Source organism: Rhododendron vialii, chromosome 6a (genome assembly GCF_030253575.1).
Source record: "Rhododendron vialii isolate Sample 1 chromosome 6a, ASM3025357v1".
Classification (NCBI taxonomy): domain Eukaryota; kingdom Viridiplantae; phylum Streptophyta; class Magnoliopsida; order Ericales; family Ericaceae; genus Rhododendron; species Rhododendron vialii.
Genome location: NC_080562.1, coordinates 7,002,310 through 7,026,279, shown reverse-complemented (window position 1 = coordinate 7,026,279; position 23,970 = coordinate 7,002,310). Strand labels below are relative to the sequence as shown.

Below are 23,970 nucleotides of genomic sequence, written 5' to 3'. Positions count from 1 at the left end.
CGATAAATGCTTGTTCCAATTATATTGTATAAGAGAAATGAACAATCTTATACTTCGCTCAGATTGATACTAATGTCTGATCAATTTGATTTTTGCGTGGATGATGAAACACATTGATACAAATAAAATGAGTACTCATATCGCCAATTAAAAATAAGATAAATCCTATTTACGTCATATGAATATGACATTTAAATGAACCATTACATCAGGGAAATGGTTCTTGTCTAGTCCGTGTTTTGGACTGAAGGAGATAGTTCTGGTCGGTACCGTTCATTTGCTGCAATCAATGGTTTAGATGTATTTTTAAACTCTTACCGGTATGAGGTAAGAGTTAATTCTTACCGGTAAGAATTGATGAACAAACCCGAACCATCGATGATACCAATGGATGGTCCCGATGTGGACTGTCTTATCTAGTCTAAATCATTGAACTCGAGAGGATCCGGACCCTTAAATTAGAGTTGTCAAGATTCAACTCGTCTCCCACATGTGCTTTCCAGTCGACGACGAAATTAATTCCCATCCACGTGTTGTTCCCTTTAGCTCTCCGTGCTATTTGGCTCTCCAGAAATCGTCGTGTTGTTTATAACTCCAGTCCTGACTTTTCGGTTAAAGTTAGAAATGTGATTAATCTTGCTTTTGAATAGACCCTTGCTAGTGACCGTGACCAGAGTCACTGCGGCAATCAAAGTGCGAAATTTGATCGGAATTCCTGTGGAAATCGATTCTTTGACGTTGGTGCATCTTCTCAATCAGATAGTGTTGAGTAACCATGAGTTAAGCAGAAGTCTGCCATGTCGATCTATCGGGAAGAGAACCGAAATGCGGATGCTATTGCAAAAGCTAACCTTAGTAGTAGTGATAATAATCTCTTTGTTATTCAGTCGATTCCAAACTGTTTGATTCAAAACATCCTTGATGATGCTAGGGGTAAGACTATGTATTACGCAGTACTGTTTTTAATAACGATTCCAAATCTTCAATTCAAGATATCCTCTTCAATCCAGAGACCTAAACCATCCAATTGCACACCTTGTTTCGATCAGATTTTGTTGTCTGAATTTTCCTATACTAACGTAGTAATGTACCCTCCGATTTTGATCTCGAAGAATGTAGTTACCAAAGCTCTCGTTGTTCTTCATGAGATGTCAATGTTTCCTGTAAAAAAATATAAACCTTGAACAAATGTATTACTAGTATCTTGTTTCCATTTTTTACAATTACTCGCGGCAATTGTTTTAGGAAGGCCCTATGCCACGACACAATTGTTTAGTGCCATGAGATAGTTGTGCCATTTTCCCATTTTACCCTCAAACCAGAGTTTTCCTCTCAGGAAGAAGAAGAAAACCTTGTTCCTCTCTCTTCGTATTCTCAGCTATGGCCTCCAAGCCCAACCCCAGCCAGTGGAATTCAAGAACCAACACACGATGTTTCCAAATTTTACTCCCGTTTTCTCTCTCCAATTGTCTGCATCCTAAGCGTAAATGTAGTCAAACATATCAAATACAAAGAACAGAGCACCAACGCCCTTGATTAATCCGAAGGACTAATCTCACCGCCCACTTGCGGGGTCCAATTAAAACAAGAGAAATTCTCTATATGGCTGCCCCAAGAGAATTAATTGCACTTATGAGATTTCAAACTTGAAATCTTCGGAGGAAACAAATTGTTAAGCCCCAAACCTTATACACTAGACCAACCCCTTGGGGTTCGCACTTTTTGTAAAGTTCCCCCAATTGGCTTCGATGAGTATTCGATCAATCAAAAAGGGCTGTTGTGGTTTAATTCTAATAGGGACAGACAAAAAAAACGATGAGATGCGGATTGAGAGAGACAAATGCGTATCAGAGAGAGAGAAAGCACGCAGCTTCTCCAATTCCTTGCAAGGGTGAAAATGTCATGTTAGGTGTGGAGTTCGTGGCACTAGCATTTGTTGGGTTGGTTCAAATTCCCAATAAATCAATTGCTGCTTGCACATGGTTTGTTATCCTCGTGGAGTCCCGAAGTGCTAGAATGCTAGCTGTTGCTTCTTTATGCCGTGTCTTTCCATCTTCTTCTTTGGAACATGTATAATGTTATTATTATAAGGGTTGATGGGTGCTTATATATTGGCATGGATGAAGGTGTTTTTAGGGGCAGAGAGTGAGGTGAAAACAGTGTGTGTGCAAGTGTAAAATTCAAGTCTTGTACTTGATGTGAGAGTGGGTTCTTGGTGAGAGTGGGTGTATAAGGAGTTGGGTTTGGGTTTTCAAACTCGGGTGTTCTCTTGTAATAATTCTCTCATAGTGAAAAAACGGGATCCTCTCCGTGGAGTAGGCGTGCTATTGCCGAACCAAGTAATTCTTGCGTGTGTCTCTATTTTATTTTTCATCGTATTTTCATTGGTTGCGATTGTGGTTGTATTTGAATCTCGGTTCTTAGGTGCTTCTACGTTTTAATCCCAACAGCATTATGTGTCGTGGCTTTATCATCTGCCATTGTTTTATCCAAACAAGGGTAGAAAAGCTAATTATTAGAAGTTACTCGAAGACGGGATATTATTTAAGGATTGACCAAACAGGACATTAGAATGGTCATCACTCATTAGTCTTGCATGAGATTTTTATTTTATTTTTTGAAATTTAGCACCGACGAGCCTTTTTTTTTTTTTTGCTTTCGAAATTTAGCCGCCCATAAGTCAATTTTCCTACAGAAGTAGTACTGGAGAAAAGATCTTGGCGAATTGTATATCAAGAATTATTTCTCCGGAAGGAAAGAAGCTAGATAATTTTAAGGGATTTTCACACCCCCGGTATTGTTAACTTTGGAGAGTGCGAAAATCAATACTAGACGGTCAAACTTTTCAAGACCAACAAAGTTGATCATATTATTGTCGATGTACGATAAATTTAACTTGACGACATCACAAAATGATCAATTACGATCAAAATGAGCATTTCCAACCCATCTCCAAATCTTAAAAATACATAATGGATGTGACATATTGAGAGAAAATTTTGTAATTTCTCCACTTTTTTCTTTACTTTTTGGAAAAATGTTTGAAGGATCCATCGTTCTTTTTAGAGATTTGGTCTTCAAAATAAAAGTGTTGTCTCCATATTGGAGACCTAAAAGTAATTGGTGGATGTTCACAGATCTTCTTACACTGTACTCATGTGTAGTGCTTGATCTCTATGAGAAAAACATATTTACGGAGGTTTCCGTAAATAACCCTTTCTCAAAAAAATTTTGTTTAAAATTCGGATCGTTCAAAATACTTTTGGACGGTCCAGAAACACCCCCGCTATAAACAGCTTATTCACCCAACCATGAATAAGTTTCTCTCGATCTCTATATATGTATTCACAACTCCAATCCCACTAAAGTGTTTTGAACGGTCCAGAAACACCCTCGCTGTAAATAGTTTATTCATCCCGCCATGAATAAGTCTCTCTCGATCTTTATATATGTATTCACAACCCCAATCCCACTATAAACTAGGAGTAGTACAAAAACAACATGCTATACCCATAAATCCAACAAATGAGAAACACTCAACAATGGTAGATATCCCAATTCTAATCTCCTCATTTCCCTACTCCTATCATCACTACCTGTGTTTTCAATTTCATCACCACATGATACGTTACCCACATCCTCATCCCTCTCTGTTTCCGATCGAGGTTCTAATTTCACCAAATGGAATCTTCACCGCCGGCTTTCATTCCGTGGGCGAAAATGCCTATTGCTTTTCCATATGGTTCACTGAACCCACATCCGACAGCAATTTCACCGCCGTTTGAATGGCCAATCGCGACCAACCCATCAAACGGAAAACGCTCCAAACTCTCTCTCCTCAAATCCGGCAACCTCATACTAACCAACGCAGCCCAATTCACAGTCTGGTCCGCAAACACCAAGACCTTGTTCGGTTTGTATTTTTGAAATTTATTTTTGATGTAATGAATGATAATGAGTAGAAAGAAATCGAGAGAAAAATGTATTGAGGAACGTGTAGAAAGAAAAATGAGATGAATTAAACTTGTGAACCAAACAAGGTGCAAATCACTGTCCCCACTTCAATTACAGCTTCTAAGTACCTGAAACCTCGTTCTTCGAATTCAAAATGGTTCAATTTGGGAAAGCTTTGATTCGCCAACGGATACCCTTCTTCCAAACCAACCCATGACCCGAAATTCAAAACTCGTTTCAAGCCGTAACAATTTGTCATCTGGGTTTTACTCCCAGTTTTTCCAGGACGATAACGTCATCCCTTTTACTATTTCATGGGCCGTGTGTTTCGGCCATTTACTGGCCTGATCCATGGCTGAACAGCTGGCAGGCGGGTCGGACCCTTTACAATGATAGTTGAATTGCGGCGTTTGATTCATCTGGGTATTTCAGATCCAGTGATGGTTTGGAGTTTAAAGCTTCGGAATGGATGTGGATGTGAATGTGAGATTGTGTAGTTTGGATGAGGGGAGGAGGATATGGAGAGTTTCTTGGCAAGCCATAAGTCAGCCGTGCAAGATCCATGGAGTTTGCGGGCCCAATCCGATGTGTAATTATGATTATCCCGTGGAGAATGCTGGTCGGAGATGCTCTTGTTTACCCGGGTAATGTTTCCAGAGTTTAGAAATTTAAATTAGGCGACGGCGGAAAATCCAATCAACCTGTTAAACCGATCCAACATGTGCCGAAAATCATGAGTGGACGGGGTGTTATGGGAAAATACAAATTTTAAGCGGATTGGTTTGGCTGCCGATAAAATTTCTCTAACCACCTTTAACCCGACCAAATTCGCTACACCTAAAAATTTTAAGCGGATTGGTTTGGCTGCCAATAAAATTTCTCTAACTGCCTCTAACCCAACCAAATTCACTATATGCGTAAAATGATAGAAAAAAGGGGGGAATTTTTAGGCCGACCTTAAAAAGTAGGTTCGGACTTAATTTAGTCCTGACAAAAATATTTTTTCTTCATTTCAGTCCCTTTTCTTGACTTTTTATGCATTTTTACTATTTTACCCATTCTTCTTAACTTTTTGTATACATGTTTATTTTTAGTAAAATTTATATTTTTATAATCAACTCCTGAACCATATTATTGTGGACAAAAATGCCCTTGTCTATGTGAACTGGCTATGAGAACTGCCAATTCTCATAGCCAGTTAACATAATATTTCAGAAAAAATATTTCCGCCGATTCACATAACCCGAGTTAACATATTATTTTGGACAAAAATACCCTTGAACTATGGCTGTGAGAAATGAGGCTATGAGAGCTATATTTTTAGAATCAATTCCTGAATCATATTATTTCGGACAAAAATACTCTTAGCTATGTTAACTGGCTACGAGAACTGTTAAGTTTCATAATCAGTTCTATGAGAACTGAGAACTGCTCAGTTCTCATAGAAAATTGGCTATTTAAACTGAGCTATGAGAACTAACTATGTGAACTGCCAATTCTCATAGTCAGTTTTATGAAAACTGCCAGTTTTCATAGTTAGTTCTATGAGAATTGGCTATGAGAAATGACAGTTCTCATAGAGAACTAACTTTGTGAACTAGTTATGAGAACTGGACTATGTGAACTAAAAATACATAGTTCACTCAATTTACATAGTCTTACCACACACTAAAATACACAATTCTCATAAAAAATATATAGTTCTCATAGAAAATACACGGTTCTAATAGACAGTTCTGATGGACAATACACATTTTCATAGAAAAATACACAGTTCTCATAGGAAAATATACAGTTCTCATAGACAGTTCTCATGAATAACACACAGTTCTCATAGAAAATACACACAAATAAAAATTAAACAAAAACAAAAAGGTAATCAAAATCAAATATAGTTATAAATGTTCTCACCGCCATGTCTTAAAAAGTAATTAAAGTAAAAAAGTAATAGTTTACATAGGAAATAAATTGATTTAGAAATGAATTTTTAACTGCCAAGTCTCATAGAACTGACTATGTGAACTGAACTATGAGAACTGGCTATATGAACTGTCAATTCTCATAATCAGTTCTATGAGAACTGCCAGTTTTCATAGTTAATTCTATGAGAATTGACTATGAGAATTGACTGTTCTTGTAGAGAACTAGCTTTGTGAATTGGTTATGAGAACTAGACTATGTGGATTGAAAAATACACAGTTCACATAGTTTTATCACACACCAAAATATACGGTTCTCATAAAAAATATATAGTTCTCATAGAAAATACCCGGTTCTAATGGACAGTTCTCATGAACAATATACAATTCTCATAGAAAAATACGGAGTTCTCATAGAAAAATACACAATTCTCATAGACAGTTCTCATAGAAAAATACACAGTTCTCATAGAAAAATACACAGTTCTCATAGAAACTATACACACAAATAAAAATTGAACAAAAATAAATTACATGTTGGAGATGCTCTTGTTAGGCTCCATTTGTTTTGACACAAATTATTTTCACATCAAAAATTCTTTTTCATTAACAGTACAAGGTTTAAGTTGAACAAACTGAAAATACGTTGTTGAAGTTGGGATTTGCGTTATACCATGGGGTTTCAAATGCAATTTTCTCAAATCTATGGACACATTTTCCGCATCAATTTCTTGTTTCATTTACTTCATCTGCGTAGACTATTGGGCTTTAAAATCACTACTCCTTTCAAACGGACGCAATCACAGCCCCATCTATGGCGACTAGAAGCAGCTCAACTCGTAGAGCTCAACGACGAAACTGTCATTAATTTCCTCAAAAATTCTGAGTCAAAACTAGATCTAATAGATCGAGATCGATACTTATCAAAATTGAGTCTCTCGACTCCGGCGACGCTTTCAAAACTCTGGCCATTGTGATCAGCGAAGGATTTAGAACGTCGTCATCGCCGCAGAGGGCGGTGACGAAGTCAGATCTTGACTCGAAGAGCTCTAGTTGCTGTTCATGGTCTCGTCGATCTCCGCCAATGATGTGGCGAAGGACCGAGCGTGGCGGCGTGACAGCGACGTCGAAGAGGAGACGACGGTGGCAGAGGTGGTCGAAGCTGCTCCATCGGTGGAGTGAGGGAGAGAAACAAGGAGAGGTTTTGGTATTGCTGGGAGTGCTTTAGAGAGAGAGAGAGTGCCAGGGGTGGGAGTGGTTTAGAGAGAGAGTGAGTGCCAGGGGTGGGAGTGGTTTAGAGAGAGAGTGAGTGGAGCAGAGGAAATGATCACAGGAGCAGTTGATTTGGGCAAAAAAGTCTTAATGCAACAAAACCGAGCCTATTTAGGTTCGGGAATAATATTCAGGGTAGGGATCAAAACGAACCTAAAAAAGAGAGCCGGCCTCTAATTTTTTATATTTTAAATAGCTTTAGAATGACGCTCTGTAAAATTTGTAATTTACGTGGTTTTGATTATTGCCTAATCATACCACACGGGATACAAGGGTGTTTTCACTATGATACAAATTTTTTTTTACAATAATCTTTTACAGACCATTTTTTTTGCTATTGTTGGCCAACTCTCCATCATGTACAAGGCAAAAACCCATCAGTATCTTGTTTTCCGTTTTTTACAATTACTCGCACCAACTGTTTTATCCAAACAAGCGTAGAAAAGCTAATTATTAGAAGAAGTTACTCAAAGACGGGCATTATTTAAGGGTTGACCCAAACAGGACATTAGAATGGTCATCACTTATTAGTCTCCCATGAGTTTTTTTTTTTTGAAATTAAGCCGCCCACGAGTCTTTTTTTTTTTTGAAATTTAGCCGCCCACTAGTCAACTAGTCAATTTTCCTACAGAAGTGGTAAAAGGTCTTGGAGAATTGTATTCATATCAAGAACTATAGTAATTCTAAGGGATTATCGCACCCCCCGTTTGTTAATTTTGCGGAGTGCGAAAATCATACTAGACGGTCAAATTTTCCTAGACCAAGAAAGTCTGACCATATTATTGTCGATGTCCGATAAATTTAGACAATTAACTTGAAAACCTCACAAAATGATCAATTACGATCAAAAAGAGCATCTCCAACTCATCTCCAAACCTGCAAAATAGAGAATGGATGTGACATATTCAGAGAAAATTTTGTAATTTTTTCACTCTTAATTTTTTGGAAAAATGTTTGAGGGACCCATCGTTCTTTTTAGAGATTTAGTCTCCAAAATAAAAGTGTTGTCTCCATATTGGAGACCCAATTACCCAAAAGTAATTGGTTGATGTTCACAGATCTTCTTATTACACTCGTGTGTAGGGCTTGATCTCTATGAGAAAAACTTATTTACAAAGGGTTCCGTAAATAATTTTCCCAAAAAAGTTTGTTTAAAATTCGGACCATGTATTTTGGAAAGTCCTTATTCATCCCGCTATAAACAACTTATTATTCACCCCGCTATGAATAAGTCTCTCTCAATCCCTATATATGTATTCACAACCTCAACCTCAACCTCAACCTCAACCCCACTATAAATTACAAAGCAACATACTACACCCCATAAATCCTACAAATGATAGATAATAGGGGCCAGTATATACTACAAACCAACCAATGCTGGTCGGAGATGCTCTTGTTTACCCGGCCGGGTAATGTTTCCAGAATTTCTAAATTTATAAAGAGAAGTGCTAGCCGTACCGACCAATTTCAAACCGAAACCGTACCGACGGCCGCTCCGGGCTGTCTCCGGCCACCGGACGACCGATCCGAGCCGTTCAAAAATTCTAAAAAAAAAAACCGAGGGGCCTCACGCGAGAATAAACGGCATACGATGTATGTAGGGTGGTTAGATCGAGTACCCTATTTTTCGCGTATACATATATAAACGAGTATACACGAAAAATAGGATACTCGATCTAACCACCCTACACACATCGGATGCCGTTTATTCCCGCGTAGGGCCACTCGGTTTTTTTTTTTAGAATTTTTGAACGGCTCGGATCGGCCGTCCGGTGGCCGGAGACAGCCCGGAGCGGCCGTCGGTACGGTTTCGGTTTGAAATTGGTCGGTACGGCTAGGATTTCTGATTTATAAATTAGGGGCCGGCGAAAAATCCAATCAACAAGCCAAACCGACCCGACATGCGCCCAAAATCATGAGCACGCGAATTGTGTTATGTGGGAAAACACAAATTTTAAGCTGCAGGTTGGTTTGGCTACCTATAAAATTTCTCTAACTGCTTTTAACCCGACCAAATTTGCTACACCTACATGTGTGAAATGATAGATAATAGGATACTAACATACCAATGCTAAAGTGTACCTCACTATACTTGTTTATGAGGGAAAAATAAAGAAAAATCCAAACTTACCCTAGTAAGCTTACGTTCCCCACCTTATTTGATTTTTGATGAGTTAATATTAAAAAAGTTGTAAGAAACATATAGAGTGAAGTTTTCTCTAAACCCGCCTAAACTGTTGAGTTGAACTCCCAAAAAGCCAACCAAATTTCTAGTTTTAAAGATCGTTAGATTAGCGGTGGCGATGAGTTAGAAAATTGTCAAGCCGCCAAGTATGAGTTGGTTGAAAAATATACCTTCAACCTGCCCAACTCAACTTATGCTCGCCTGAGATAAGTCGTATTGTTTTCATGTATTTTAATCAGCTTTAGAATGACATGACTCTATAAAATTTGTAAATTGTGTTTGGTAGGACTTCCATCTTGATATATGCAGTTCCATTAATGCTCTTTGAATCCTTGATTCCCATGAAAAACTTTTGTTCCAATAATCTTTTACAGACTTTTTATGCTACTAGTGTTTAAGCACGTGGTTCGCACATGGATTTATACGTGCAAGGAGTTCATAGAAAAGGTACATGGTAATGAATATGCAAGTGTCCTTGGTGGCAAAACTTAGAAGCTCTAGGTTTCAGACAAAATGAGCTATGAGCTAATGTGTATAAATTTATTAATCACATACATTAAGGCCAATCCCAAACACAATTTTTTGTGTACATAGAAAGGAAATTTTCCCACACTATTAGAGAAAAAGATTGATCATGATTAAAAAAGTGTTCAAATTTGACAGACAACAAGATACTTATTGACTTCATTGCAACAGCTATCTAAAGAGATGTAACTTCAAGTAGTTTACTTTAGTACCGACTATTGAAACACATCAAGAAGCACACTCAAAACTGATGTAGGACAAAAATGGAGAATTTTTGTATTTTATTTTTATTGTTTTAGAATAAGATTTTAGCTAGGAATATTTTCATTTAGGTTAGAATTATTAACTTTCCGTATTCAGTTTGATTTTGATTTCTGCCTTTATTAGGATTCTTGGTCTACAAGAATTAGGATTTTATTTTAATTAATTAGGAAATATCTTTTATTTAATGCCGCTTGTTTTGGCATGATTTATTATTTCTTTTACAGTAGGATTTTTAGGGTTAGGGTCTTATAAAAAGGGCTGTAACCTATTCAATTAAGGGGACTTTTAAACTTTTATCAATAATATTGCAGAGATTTTCTCTTTCTTTCTTGTGCGCAAGAATTGCTCGTTGCGACGAGTTGTTTATCTCGTTTGGACTAGTACGCTAACTAGTCTCTCGTGAATTCAGCCGCGTCAAGTGGTATCAGAGCAAGGCTTTGCCTGGTTCGATGTCACCAAACAAAGTTGAAGACACACCCATTGACGTTGGTCGTGGGCGTGCTGACCTAAGGAAGATGATGGAGGATACCTGAACACAAATGAAGGATCGAAGCACTCAGTTAGCCGAAATCCGTCAAGATACTCGCACTCAGTTTGTAGAGATCCGTGATTTACTGCATGGGTTGACTCTACAAATTCGCCAAAGGCCAGAAAGGGTTGAGAAGGATCGCGCATTGGGATTTGCCCATCGCCAACCTCTTAACCAGAATAGGAACCGCGTTGAGGGATTTGCCCGCAACCAACCTATTCACCAAAACGTCTCCGGAGGATATTCTTATTATCACTACGATAGTAGGAATGAATTTGAAGGCGAGTTATTCGAGGGCCATGATGATTATCAGTCGATAAAGCGACAAACAAATTTCAAGTATTACAATAAGTTGCCAAAATTTAGTGGTCTTGAATTTTTTGAAGATCGTTTGGATTGGATATTGGACATTGATGATTTTTTTGAGTATACGAAAACTCCTTTTGAACAAAGGTGGAGGTTTTTATTATTGAAGCTTACGGGCCCGGCGCTACAATGGTGGTTAAAATTACAATCGTCAAGAGATCGATTGGGCAAGCGTCGAATTCATGCATGGTCGAGAATTAAAAAACTTTTGGTGGAGAGATTTTTGCCCTGGAACTATGAGGAATTACTGAAGGAAAAATATGGGCCAAAGCAACAGAATACAACCATTATTGTCAAAGATGTTGAAGAAGTTGCAAAAGAGGAGGGAGAACGGATTGAACTTGGTGACGAAGAAGAAGCTGGTGATGAAGAAGTTGGTGGCAAAGAGGAATGTTTGAGTGCCCCTATGCTCGAACATCGGTTGGATTTAGATGGAGGTGCAATCAATGAGGTAATTGCAAGCAAGGATGAAAATATCGCAACATTGTATCAAGTACGAGAACCAAAGGAAGAGGAAAGTCATAAATCAGGACCTATAATTTCTCGACATGATGATGTCTTCCCTAATATTGAGCCTTGTGAGCCACACGGAAGTATGAGTGGTCCCAATGGTGAATTTGGTACAAGATCTCTTAATGCTACATCATTCATACATGATGTACCAATTAATTCTGCTATGGATCAACATAAAGAAAAATTGGAATTTCTGCATGACGTTCAATTTATTGATTTTCTTGGGTTGGAGCAGTTTGAGTTTTCACTCAATTCTCGTATTGTGAAAATTGTCAATCAATTGAAGTGTGCAAAAAAACTATCTTGGCGAGTGTACTTTTATTGGAAGACGAGCGAGAAGTTGAAGTATTCCAAATATTTATTTATTTGGAAAGGCAGATGGCAAGTTTCTAATGAGAACTCGAGGGTGAGTTCTTTTGAAGAAAAGGAGACTGATGTAGGACAAAAATGGAGAGTTTTTGTATTTTATTTTTATTGTTTTAGAATAAGATTTTAGCTAGGAATATTTTCATTTAGGTTAGAATTATTAACTTTCCGTATTCAGTTTGATTTTGATTTCTGCCTTTATTAGGATTCTTGGTCTACAAGAATTAGGATTTTATTTTAATTAATTAGGAAATATCTTTTATTTAATGCCGCTTGTTTTGGCATGATTTATTATTTCTTTTACAGTAGGATTTCTAGGGTTAGGGTCTTATAAAAAGGGCTGTAACCTATTCAATTAAGGGGACTTTTAAACTTTTATCAATAATATTGCAGAGATTTTCTCTTTCTTTCTTGTGCGCAAGAATTGCTCGTTGCGACGAGTTGTTTATCTCGTTTGGACTAGTACGCTAACTAGTCTCTCGTGAATTCCGCCGCGTCAAAAACATTTGCCAACCCACAAATCATAGCTGACATGGATTTCTAGTTGGATTCATCCGGCATAGAAATACAATTCATTGATTTTGAACGTGATGGCTTCATATTAGATGTGTGCTAAGTGTAAAGAAAAGAGATAATGCAAGCACCGCACGGTGAGTCCACTATAAAAGTTTCGTATAACCAGCAACACATATTGGAAACATCACACGAGGCAATAATTTAAAGCATAATAAAAATCGGCTTTGACTTCTTTCATGCTTTCCCATATCAAGTGTAATTAAATAGCTACTATTAGGATTAGAAAAAGCAGAGACAAATCAAACAGTACCCATGCCACAAAGTATGGCCGTAGGGGGAATAATATCACAGGAGAAAGGTTGTATGACGTTTATAAATTTTTGGGGAGGATAAGAAGAAGAATTTTATTAAGTAGATATGACAACAAGCTAATAAGGAAAGTGACAATTAGCATCAATATGGAAAAAAAATATTCCAACTAAGTTAGTACAAACCTTTCGACCAATCAGGTGCTTGCCAAAACCTACAGAAAGTTGGTAACACACCAACCGAAAGATGATCCCCCATACAAACTAAGACATAAGCATACGACATCTTGACCCATAGTTCCAGCACCGAATTCGTTAGCCATGATAGAGTAGCCTTCAGTTGCAATCACCCAAAGACCTGGATTTTATTCTCGGTTATTTAAAAGCTTTTACCCCTTCAAGAACATAGATGAAATATTGGATGGATACTCTTTATATGCACTCCTTACATTTCGTAGCTCCACAAAAGCATCCCATGCAACCCAGATTGTCCCATTGCAAGCAATGTCATTCCTACCCAACCAAAAACTCCAAAGACCGCCAAATCTTCCCAAATTGCTCTTTAGCTCAGTCCTTAAAAACTTGAAAAAATGAACCACCACCTAAGGCCTATATATGCATGCCCCAAATGCAGCTTGAACTTTTGACAAACCCACTGCCTTTTTCTCTTGTCGCTAATCCCTTACTAAATCTCCCAGAAATCGTGGACCAAATCAAGCAGGAACTACAACAAAGTCCCTAGCTTTTATTCCTGCAAATCTGTTTATGTGACTATCTTCATTCCCTTTTTAAACAATTCCCATGATCTTTTTTTTTTCCTTTTTTTGATCGGCAACAATACCCATGATCTTGCCAACCTCTACGGCCGTGTCAAAGTTCCTAATTATAATTTGAGTTCTATACAAATATCCGAAGAAGAAGTAGACGTAGCACTTACCTGTATAGATGAGGCTGAACTTTAGGATCCTTAGAATTGCACTTGCTCATCAATTTCCTGTATCATATACTCTTCAATGGGCCAGTTACCATTTATTTCGAAGGCTGCCTTTTTCATTTTCTTCGATGTTCTTACTGTATAACTTTGGAAAACAAAAGTTTATTCATTTCTTGGCATCTATGGTAGCATTGTTGGATGAAATTATAATTGTTGGCAAATTCATTTTTTATTAGAAACTGAAGTCCGGAAGTAAATGAAACGAAAAGGCCTAAAACTTTGGATCTATTTGGACTTGGCCGTGAGAAGTAATATATTGATATCATAATCTTTTTTTTTCCCCTTAAAATGCATATGCATATAGTTGGTTTGCCGTGCAACTTTTGTCATCATGCATACAATTATTATTGAATTTTCTCCGATGGAGCTTGAATTGTCGTTTGTATGTAATGAAGATCAATTGATGACTTGATAACAATAGGTCATAACCACAATACAAAATACGCACAGTGAAATCAAGTCTACTAATAACATACAAAAATTTCATGGAAAACAAGATGAGAGAGCGCGGCGATGAACAATCACACATGTTTTTATTTTCAAACTGGAGAAGTAAATCACCTATTGGATTCATTAAAACAAAGAAAATTTAACAAAGAAGGAGACTTCAAACAATACCAGTAGGGAGTCTAGGGACTACGGCATTTAAGAAGTAAGTTCCAATAGGTCTGCACTCTGCACTCTGCACTATTAATTTATCCAGGGGATCGTCGTCCACCGCACAAGGGGGTACTAGTGCTCAATTCACTTATTTGCGGGGCTAGCATGCGCAGGGTGTTTTAACCTGGGAGCGGCAATATGTCAAACTTCTGTGGCACAAGAATATGTTTATTGTTCAAGAAAAACCACTCAATCCCAACACACACACACACACACAGATGAACCTGCATTCAGTCAGATCTTTTGTCGCTTGCTGTCATGGAAGATTTTATTCGAGCGCGAGATTTATTACTCTTTCGATTGAAAGGTTGTAAGGCACGAAGATACAAACTGATGTCCGTTGGGGGCGCCTATATGCTTCGGCGTGAATTAAGCAAGCAGCTCTTTTTAATAGGTGCGAACTCCCAACCTTCCGAACTGTCATGTAACGAACCAGTTGGTTTTTGCTTCCAAAAACGTCAAAAGGTACTGGTGGTTAAGGGTATTTTGGAAAGAGACATAGGATGGGGCAGGTATTAATTGCAAGTGATTGGGACATTTATGAAAAATCAAAAGTAGGAAACACCTTCGTACATGAGAGCTGCTACTCCCCCCCCCCGACACACCCCCCTCCCCGGCCCCACCTCCCTTTCCCGAAATTACCCCCCCTCTCTCTCTCTCTCTCTCTCTCTTCCTTTTCTTCCTTTCTTTCTTTCTTTCCTTCCTTCTTTCCAGTTTCTTCTTTGTTTCTTTTTTTTTCCTTTTCTTTCCACTTTAATTTTTTTTTTTCATTTTATTTCTTTCTAGTTTGAATTTTTTTTCTCTTTAATAATAGATTGAGTCTAATTTTAGGCTTTGTAAAGTAATTGAGAAAAAAAAGTGTTTCAATTGATCATGTTTATACGACTGTTTTATTTTATTTTTTTTGTCCTTTATAGATTAAAAAATATAGAAACGACAATAAGTGTTTCAATTTTCAATCCATTTGAACCAGTGCAAAGATGTTATTTTTCTGATCATTTCATCCTAAATGGTCGTAATAAATTTTTGGCTCCAAGGCCTTTCAATGAACACCCTAACCCTAAGAGAGTCCTAAAACTAAATAATGAGTCTTAGGTTGCTCGTGAAAGCCGTAAAGCAAAAAATTCATTAAGATTACAATTAGTGTTCGGGAACTAATTACGAAATGTATTTTGCAAACGACATACTAATCCAAAATACAAATGTTATATTTAGGATTACTTTTTTTTAATTATAGTACAATTTAATAAATTTGTTAACCATTATTTAGCATAAATCCTCTTAACTGATTCAGTAGTATGTTGCTTCAAATCACGTCTCTACTCCATAGGATTGCAAATGGCTGGTTTCTATTTTTTTTATAACTAAAACGGAAACGTTTTAGGGGCTTCATAAGGGCTACTGTGCCAATGAGGGCAGCAGAGCCCCCGGGTCCCCTTACTTTTTAATTTAATTTTTTATTTACTTATACCTCATTTATTTAATTTCTATAAATACACCCTTTGTATATTTAAAAATATAATTGAAGAATTAATTAAGTGCTTTAATTTTTAATTCAGTTAAATCAGAGCAAGGATCGTTTTTTTTATTATTTTATTTTAAATGGTCATAATAAATTTTTTGGTTTAAAGCCTTTCAACAAATACCCTAAGACTCATTATTTAGTTTCAAAACTCTCTTAGGGTGTCCATTGAAAGGCCTTGGAGTCAAAAATTTATTAGGACCATTTAGGATGAAATGATCAGAAAAATAACAACTTTGCACCAGTTCAAACGGATTGAAAATTGAAACACTTATTTTAGTAACTATATTTTTTAATCTATAAAGGACAAAAAAAATAAAAATAAAATAGTCGGATAAACATGATCAATTGAAACACTTTTTTTTCTCTCAATTACTTTACAAAGCCTAGAATTAGACTTGAACCTATTATTAAAGAGAAAAAAAAATTCAAACTGAAAAGAAAGAAAAGGAAATAAAATGAAAAAAAATGAAATTGAAAAAAAAACGAAAAAAAAAAACTGAAACTGAAAAGAAAAGAAAAAAAAAGAAGAAGAAACAAATGGTAAAAAAAGAAAGAAAGAAAAGAAAGAGAGAGAGAGAGGCGGGGGTATAATGGGAAAAGAGAGGTGGGGCCGGGGGGTGTGTGTGTCCGGGGGGTGGGGATTAGCAATTTACTTCGTACATTTGAAAGTAGTATAGATATAGATTGTCATCAGGTACAAGGCAAAAAACCTTACAGATTGGTCTCTCGGGTGTGAACCGGAGTTCAACCTCTCTTGTAATGCTACCAAATCCAGTTTCATCAAACTTCCTAATGTCGAATTCTACGGCAACGATATCAATTCCTACGATAATTACACCTTGGAAAGGTGTGAGGAAGTATATATGCTTACAAAACTGTAAATGCTCCGGCTTCATTTTCCCGTATCACCGCGAATCTGGTTTTTACAGTTGTTATCCGAAGTCACGGTTGCTTAACGGATCTAGATCCCCGGCATTTGGGGCTCCTTTCTACGCATAGTTTTAAATATCGGCCGATACGGTTCGTATCGGCCGGTTCGTACCGGTATTTTGGACTCCCGGTTCGGATATAGACCGGTATAACGGTGAGACTAAAATTCACAGGCGAACCGGACGATTCCCGATACGTATCGGTATGTAACCGATATTTCGAAACTTATAATGTTGCATTTTTCTCATATTTGTAAAATCTTATTGACTTGCGGGTTTTGATAAATTATCGGATATTTCACATGAAGAGAATGGGCTATTACATGTCTTAAATTAATTAAAATGTGATAATTTAAGCCAATGTTTGGGGCAAAAGTATATTTTTCAAGTTTTATACATGTTGCTGATGATTTTTAAAAATTCACGACCGCGACACCCGATTCCCGCGACGTATCACCGATATGTCCCGATACCGATATACCGCAACCGATACCGCGACGGCGACCGATACCGCGATTTAAAACTATGTTTCTACGTAAGACTGCCCAAAGCCTCTCTCACTTCATATGCAAATCAAAAACAAGATATCGGGTTACATTGCCCCAGGATTAAACAAAACTTGCTACTTGATAGAGCATACAAAAACCCAAAGAAAACGGGACGTTGCAGTTTATGGTTTCCTTCGCCTTTGCATTTGGCGGAGTTGAAATCATTTGTCTATGTTTGGTATGGTGGTTGTTGTACAAAACTGTTTGTACCATATTTCACCGCCTGTCGATAATCGACCGAAAGGTGACAATTATGAGAATGCTTCCTATTTTATTATTTCGTATTAATAATATAGCTAGTTTTTATTTGTTTGTATTTTAATAAAGTGCAGGACACTTGGCATGCTCCTATACATTTGGAAGTTGAAAAAGACACTTGTCATTGTCCTACACACTTTGAGGTTGAAGAGAAGTTATTTGAACAAGTGGCATGCTCCTACACACTTTGGAGTTTGTGGGAAGTTATTTGGACACTTGGAAGATGATGGAGAGTAGTGAGAAGTTAGGAAGTTATTTCCTACACATTGTATTTTCTATAAATAGCCTCTTTTGGCTTCATTGTAAAACCCTTCAACAAATCAACTTTGTTATAAATTTTTGTCTACCAACCCATTCGGGTTATAACTAGGAGTAGGAGTAGAATTAACTTAATTTTCTTACTTTCGATGGGGATCCATCCTTTTTGATTGTAAATCAACTTTGGAAAAATAACAAAGTCCATTTGTTATTTTTCTTCCGCTCCACCCCACTTCACTAAACCATCAATCCACTCCGCCCAATCGATGGGTTGATTCCGTTCTTGAAGATTGGCGGGTGACGGTCTTCTTTTACGAGTCAATTTATCACCACCAAAAAATAGCATTTCATTCATTCGCCATTTCTTTTCCGGTGAAGTCCTGAAATACGGCAAGGAACCTCACATCCGTTTGTTGAGACAAGCCGCATTCGCCTTTATTTTTGTTGTTGGCTTTGTTTCCCGAAATCTCCGTCGATTTCGATCGAGGGAAAAATTGGAAAACAATTTTGGCGCTAGAAGGAGGGCATCATTACTAAATCGGAAGTAATGGTGAAGATCAATGTGAAAATGAAAGTGTTGCATGTAAGACTTGTACAATTTGCAAAAATGGAATAACGGCCATTTATTGGCCAACTCTTGGATCATTCTTAAAAAGAGAAGAAAAATAAGGTTTGAAAAGTTGGTTTTCGTAAACCATTCAATAAGAAATTTGGCCTCGAATTGGCCGAATGAATGGCGTTCTCAGTCGTTAAAGTACTTGCCTTGTTTTATTAAGGCGAAATCATATTCTAATTGGCACACCAGGGAATGGCGTGCTCAATTGATTATCAAGTTAATAATTTTATAGAAAAACGGTCATTGTTTAAGGCTGTTTAAAATCCAACACATTTGAAGACTAACGAAAAGTCTTCAAACCCAGAAGGGTTTGTTTCGACGTGTGCCGATTTGTTGGGTCATGCTCCATCTACATAGTTGATGGAAAGCCAACGTTTGTCGATGTGTACCGCTACACAGACAAAAAGATAGGCTAGCCCTAGTCAATTCTGGGGTTGAAAAACAGAGATCCAATGGGAATGAGTTGAATTTTAAGCATTGCATTGAAGTTTAAATTATTCGTCCAAAAAATAGGCCATGTGTGGTATGTGGATGTTTGGCCTTAAATCTGTACACAAAAAAGGTTCTTAATCAATTACGTACACGGCAAGATGTAGACGGTTATCTTTTAAAGGCCCTCATGGCTTTGTTTGGAAAGGCAGAATACTCAAAAGAATGCCAGAAAACAGAAGTAGGGATTATGATTTTGGGTGCCTCTCATGATCTTAAAAGGCCTTCTAGTTTATGATTGTTGAATGGTTTTCAACTGTTTTAAAAGAGGCCATTGTTTATCATTAGCGATCGGAAAATTTTGAAAGGTCCTGTTGGCATCTACATTTCCTTCGTCCAGATTTTAGTAAGGATGATTGAAATGAGAAATAGCCCTCTTTTGATATCGAGTTTGCATGGGGGGCAAACTCATCTTTCGAAGAGCCAATGTGGCTCGAAAGTGTGAAACTCAAAGCAAGTCAAGTTATGAGGATAATTCGACTAGAGTTTTTAATTTAGGCCATGAATGATCAATATTGAAAATGGTCCCTCCACTCCATCTATACGGGTTACGAATGGTGAAAACTTGCCCATGGAGTATGAACATGGCTGCAGGATATGAACGACCATATGTTCCATATGAATTTTTGATCGATATTATTCATATGATAGGAAGGAAAACAAAGCCTTGTATGGAAGGCTTGTAGTTTTATTCGTTCGAAAACAAAGCACTGGAAGGTTTTGCCTGAAAGGATTAATCTTTTCTTAAGTTTTGTCTGAAAGGATTGATTGCCACGTTATTTTTAATGCCTTGTGTTAGAAAAAATTGGACAAAGGATTAAATTGGAAGGCAGTTGGGTCGATTGATTTGTTTCCCCTTATTTATTGGTTTTTGTTGCCTATAATGATCTTGAGAGACATCAAATCCTACTGGAAGGATTTATGAGCAAATGGGATACTTAAGGAAAGTCATCGATAGGGATTTCTGAATCAATATCATCCCATAATTATCGACAGAGGCATGTTTTTCTCGACGGTGGGTTTTAATTAAGCCTTGAAGGTTTTGTTATATCAGTTGAAAAGTGAAATGATTGGTGTAAAAGTTATCTAAAACTCTTCGAGAGTTGGGGGGCAAATGTTTACACCGTAAAGAGTTATCACCCATTGATATCGACAGAGGGGTGATTTAAAACTAGTTTCATTATTCACTTGGGTTACGTTAGCACTTCACCCAAATGAATAAGGGGGGCATTGTTTGTACCATATTTCACCGCCTGTCGATAATCGACCGAAAGGTGACAATTATGAGAATGCTTCCTATTTTATTATTTCGTATTAATAATATAGCTAGTTTTTATTTGTTTGTATTTTAATAAAGTGCAGGACACTTGGCATGCTCCTATACATTTGGAAGTTGAAAAAGACACTTGTCATTGTCCTACACACTTTGAGGTTGAAGAGAAGTTATTTGGACAAGTGGCATGCTCCTACACACTTTGGAGTTTGTGGGAAGTTATTTGGACACTTGGAAGATGATGGAGAGTAGTGAGAAGTTAGGAAGTTATTTCCTACACATTGTATTTTCTATAAATAGCCTCTTTTGGCTTCATTGTAAACCCCTTCAACAAATCAACTTTGTTATAAATTTTTGTCTACCAACCCATTCGGGTTATAACTAGGAGTAGGAGTATAATTAACTTAATTTTCTTACTTTCGATAGGGATCCGTCCTTTTTGATTGTAAATCTACCTTGGAAAAATAACAAAGTCCATTTGTTATTTTTTTTCCGCTCCACCCCACTTCACTAAACCATCAATCCACTCCGCCCAATCGATGGATCAATTCCGTTCTTGAAGATTGGCGGGTGACGGTCTTCTTTTACGAGTCAATTCATCACCACCAAAAAATAGCATTTCATTCATTTGCCATTTCTTTTCCGGTGAAGTCCTGAAATACGGCAAGGAACCTCAAATCCGTTTGTGGAGACAAGCCGCATTCGCCTTTATTTTTGTTGTTGGCTTTGTTTCCCGAAATCTCCGTCGATTTCGATCGAGGGAAAAATTGGAAAACAAAAACCCAACAAAGTTCGAGTGAAGACGCACAATGTTCCCTTCAAGTTGTGAGCAAGTTTAGGAAATTCACCTATGACAAGTTGAAGAACGCGACTGGAAAATTTAGGAAAGAAATCGGAAGAGGAGGTGGTGGGGTTTTGTACAAAGGCATATTATCCGATCGTAGAGTTGTAGCAATCAAGAGACTCAACGAGGCTAAGCAAGGGGAAGCAAAACTCTTAGCGGAGGTGAGCACCATTGGAAGGGTTAACCACATGAACTTGATAGAGATTTGGGGATACTTCGTTGAAGGAATTCATCGGCTATTGGTTTATGAGTATATGGAGCGCTGATCGTTAGTAGAGAATCTTATTTCTAGCACCCTTGATAGGGAGAAAAGGTTTGATATCTCGATTGGCTCTGCGAAAGGCCTAGCTTACCTACACGAAGAGTGTTTGGAGTCGGTTCTCCGTTGCGATGTGAAGCCTCAAAACATTCTCTTGGACTCTAATTTCCAACCCAAGGTTGCGGGTTTCGGCCTCTCCAAGCTAGTAAACAGAAGAGGTGGTGGAAAGAGTTTGAGCTTTTCCAGAGTGAGGCGGACGAGAGGTTACATGGCGTCAGAGTGGATTTCCAACTTCCTGATCACATCCAAGGTCAATGTTTATTGCTACGGAGTGGTGGTGCTAGAAATGGTCACGGGATAGAGCCCGATAACAACGGGTTGTCAGGGGTCTAGAAATGCAGGGGAGATAGAACAGAGAGGGCTGGTGAAGTGGGTGAGGGAGAAGATGAATGGGAATAGAGAGAATGAACTATGGCTTGAATAGATCATCGATCCACTAATGAAGGGGAAATGTGATTTAAGGAAGATGGGAATACTGGTTCAAGTGGCATTGGAATGTGTAGAGGAAGATAAAGATGCAAGACCCACCACGAGTCAGGTTATAGAGAGGCGTCTAGCCCATGAAAAAGGATGACTATTAAAAGGCAAAGATGGATAAATGATTCACTTGAAATCAAGGGATCTCAGCATAGGGTTTCAGACTTTCACTTTATGCATGCTTGCTTTCAATTAGGTCTTCAGTTTTTGGGGTGGCGTTCTCTGGCGATAGCTCATTGGCCGGATGTTCCTGTATTGGCCGTCTTTGGTTCGGTTTCTTCCAGCTGGTCTCCCCAGTCCGATTATTGTACCGGTCTAGTTTTCCCAAATCCGATGGGCATGGTAGGTTGGCGAATAAGTTTTTAGCCTGTTTAGGTTGTTTGTTCTGGTTTGATGTTGATTTCATCTGCACTTATGGTTATGATTTGAGCTAGGTGTCCCTTTGAGTTCCACTTCTAAAATTGGAGACGGTCCGATACCCTGCATTTATGTATGGTCTGCCTCGGTAGTATGTGCTCAGGAGCCTCCTAGTGAATGTGCTCCAGTGTCTAGGTTTTAGTACTTTTGGTTCTTTCCTGTATTGTATTTTTTGATGAAATCATTGTAGCCTTTGGGCATTTACCTTAAGATATTGTGAAAGGAATTGATTGCATGTTAAATATATATATACATATTCTAGACTTTAGAATATTTATGCATCATTCTAATATGCTCTAGCTATTAGATAATGAGTGTCTGAACATTTTGTTTTCATGTCTATGGTATATTGTCGATAGAATGCGGAATTGTATTTTTATTTGCTAAGCAATGCAAGATTGTGTTTTTGAACATTTTGGTCTTGTTCGTTTTGGGTCTGAAAACTCCTAAGCATGGTCTTCAATTAATTTTTTCTATCACTCTTCACTCATTACTCTTAATTTTTTTCATGAAGCCTTCTTGGAATGGAACTTCAATTTTCTGTAACTATTGATGAACAAAGTGTTGCCAATTCAAGGGAATTGTCAAACGCCCAAAATAAAATCTTGGAAAAGTTATTGACGCAATATTCGAAACAATAATCTGCACAGTTTGTTGTTGATGAGGCAATGCCTAATTGGTTGTTGCGAAATAGTGTTAGGGATTTGATTTTGATGATGATGTTTCAATTATGTCGTTTATATTGATTAAATTCATTGTGCACAAGTTTTATATCAGGTGGCACATTCATTGATATATTCCTCTAATCTTGGCAACTACCAGCAATTACTCTTTTGATTATAATTTTTTGTGCGCTTTGAATCGTGATGTGATTTTGTGTCATTATAAAGTTGACTTCAAGACCTCGAAATCGATATATAATTTCCTTGTTTTTGATATGGATGAAGAAGTTATGACCGTTTGAAGTTGAGCCAAAATCTGTCTAGCTGACAGCTACCAGTCGTTACTCTTTTGATCATCTTTTGGTGTACTTTGAATCGTGATGTGATTTTTGTGTCATTAGAAAGCTGACTTCAAAACCTCGAAATCGATATATAATTTGCATGTTTTCGATATCAGACAATGAAATTATGGCCGTTTGAAGTTGGGCCAAAATCTATCTAGCTGTTCCAGAAGGTCGGGCGGATGGAGTAGCGGTTGGATTATTGGTCAACCGGCCGGTTGACCGGGCCTTGATCCGGTGGCGGCCAAAAAGCTTAAAGAAAAGAGAGCACTCTGTTTCTCTCTCTCTCTAAGTTCTATTATGGGTCCAAACCATCTCATACTTGTTTTTATAAATCTTTATATGGAGATTTCATTCTCATATCTATATTTATTATTTGCCTCACTCAATTTGAAATTTGCAGGCATGATTTGAAAAATCTTTTTAAAGAGGATATGCAGTAGTTGCAAATTGCAAATAGTCGTTGAGATATGCTATCTTCTTTTGTTTCACAGAAAATCTAAAGCGTGCATATTTTATGTTTGTCGAATCTTGGGCTATTAATTGTTTTCATGACATTGCATATGATCTGATCAATGTTTTGTAATCATTTATTTGGCATATATATCCAGTATATTGACTTTTGTGTACAGGATTGTAA

At 37.5% G+C, this 23,970-nt stretch overlaps 1 pseudogene; it reads left to right on the top strand.

The window, feature by feature from the left end:
- The first annotated feature begins 3,681 nt into the window (after positions 1-3,681).
- LOC131328324 (putative receptor protein kinase ZmPK1) lies at positions 3,682-22,034 on the top strand (annotated as a pseudogene).
- The last annotated feature ends 1,936 nt before the right edge of the window (positions 22,035-23,970 follow it).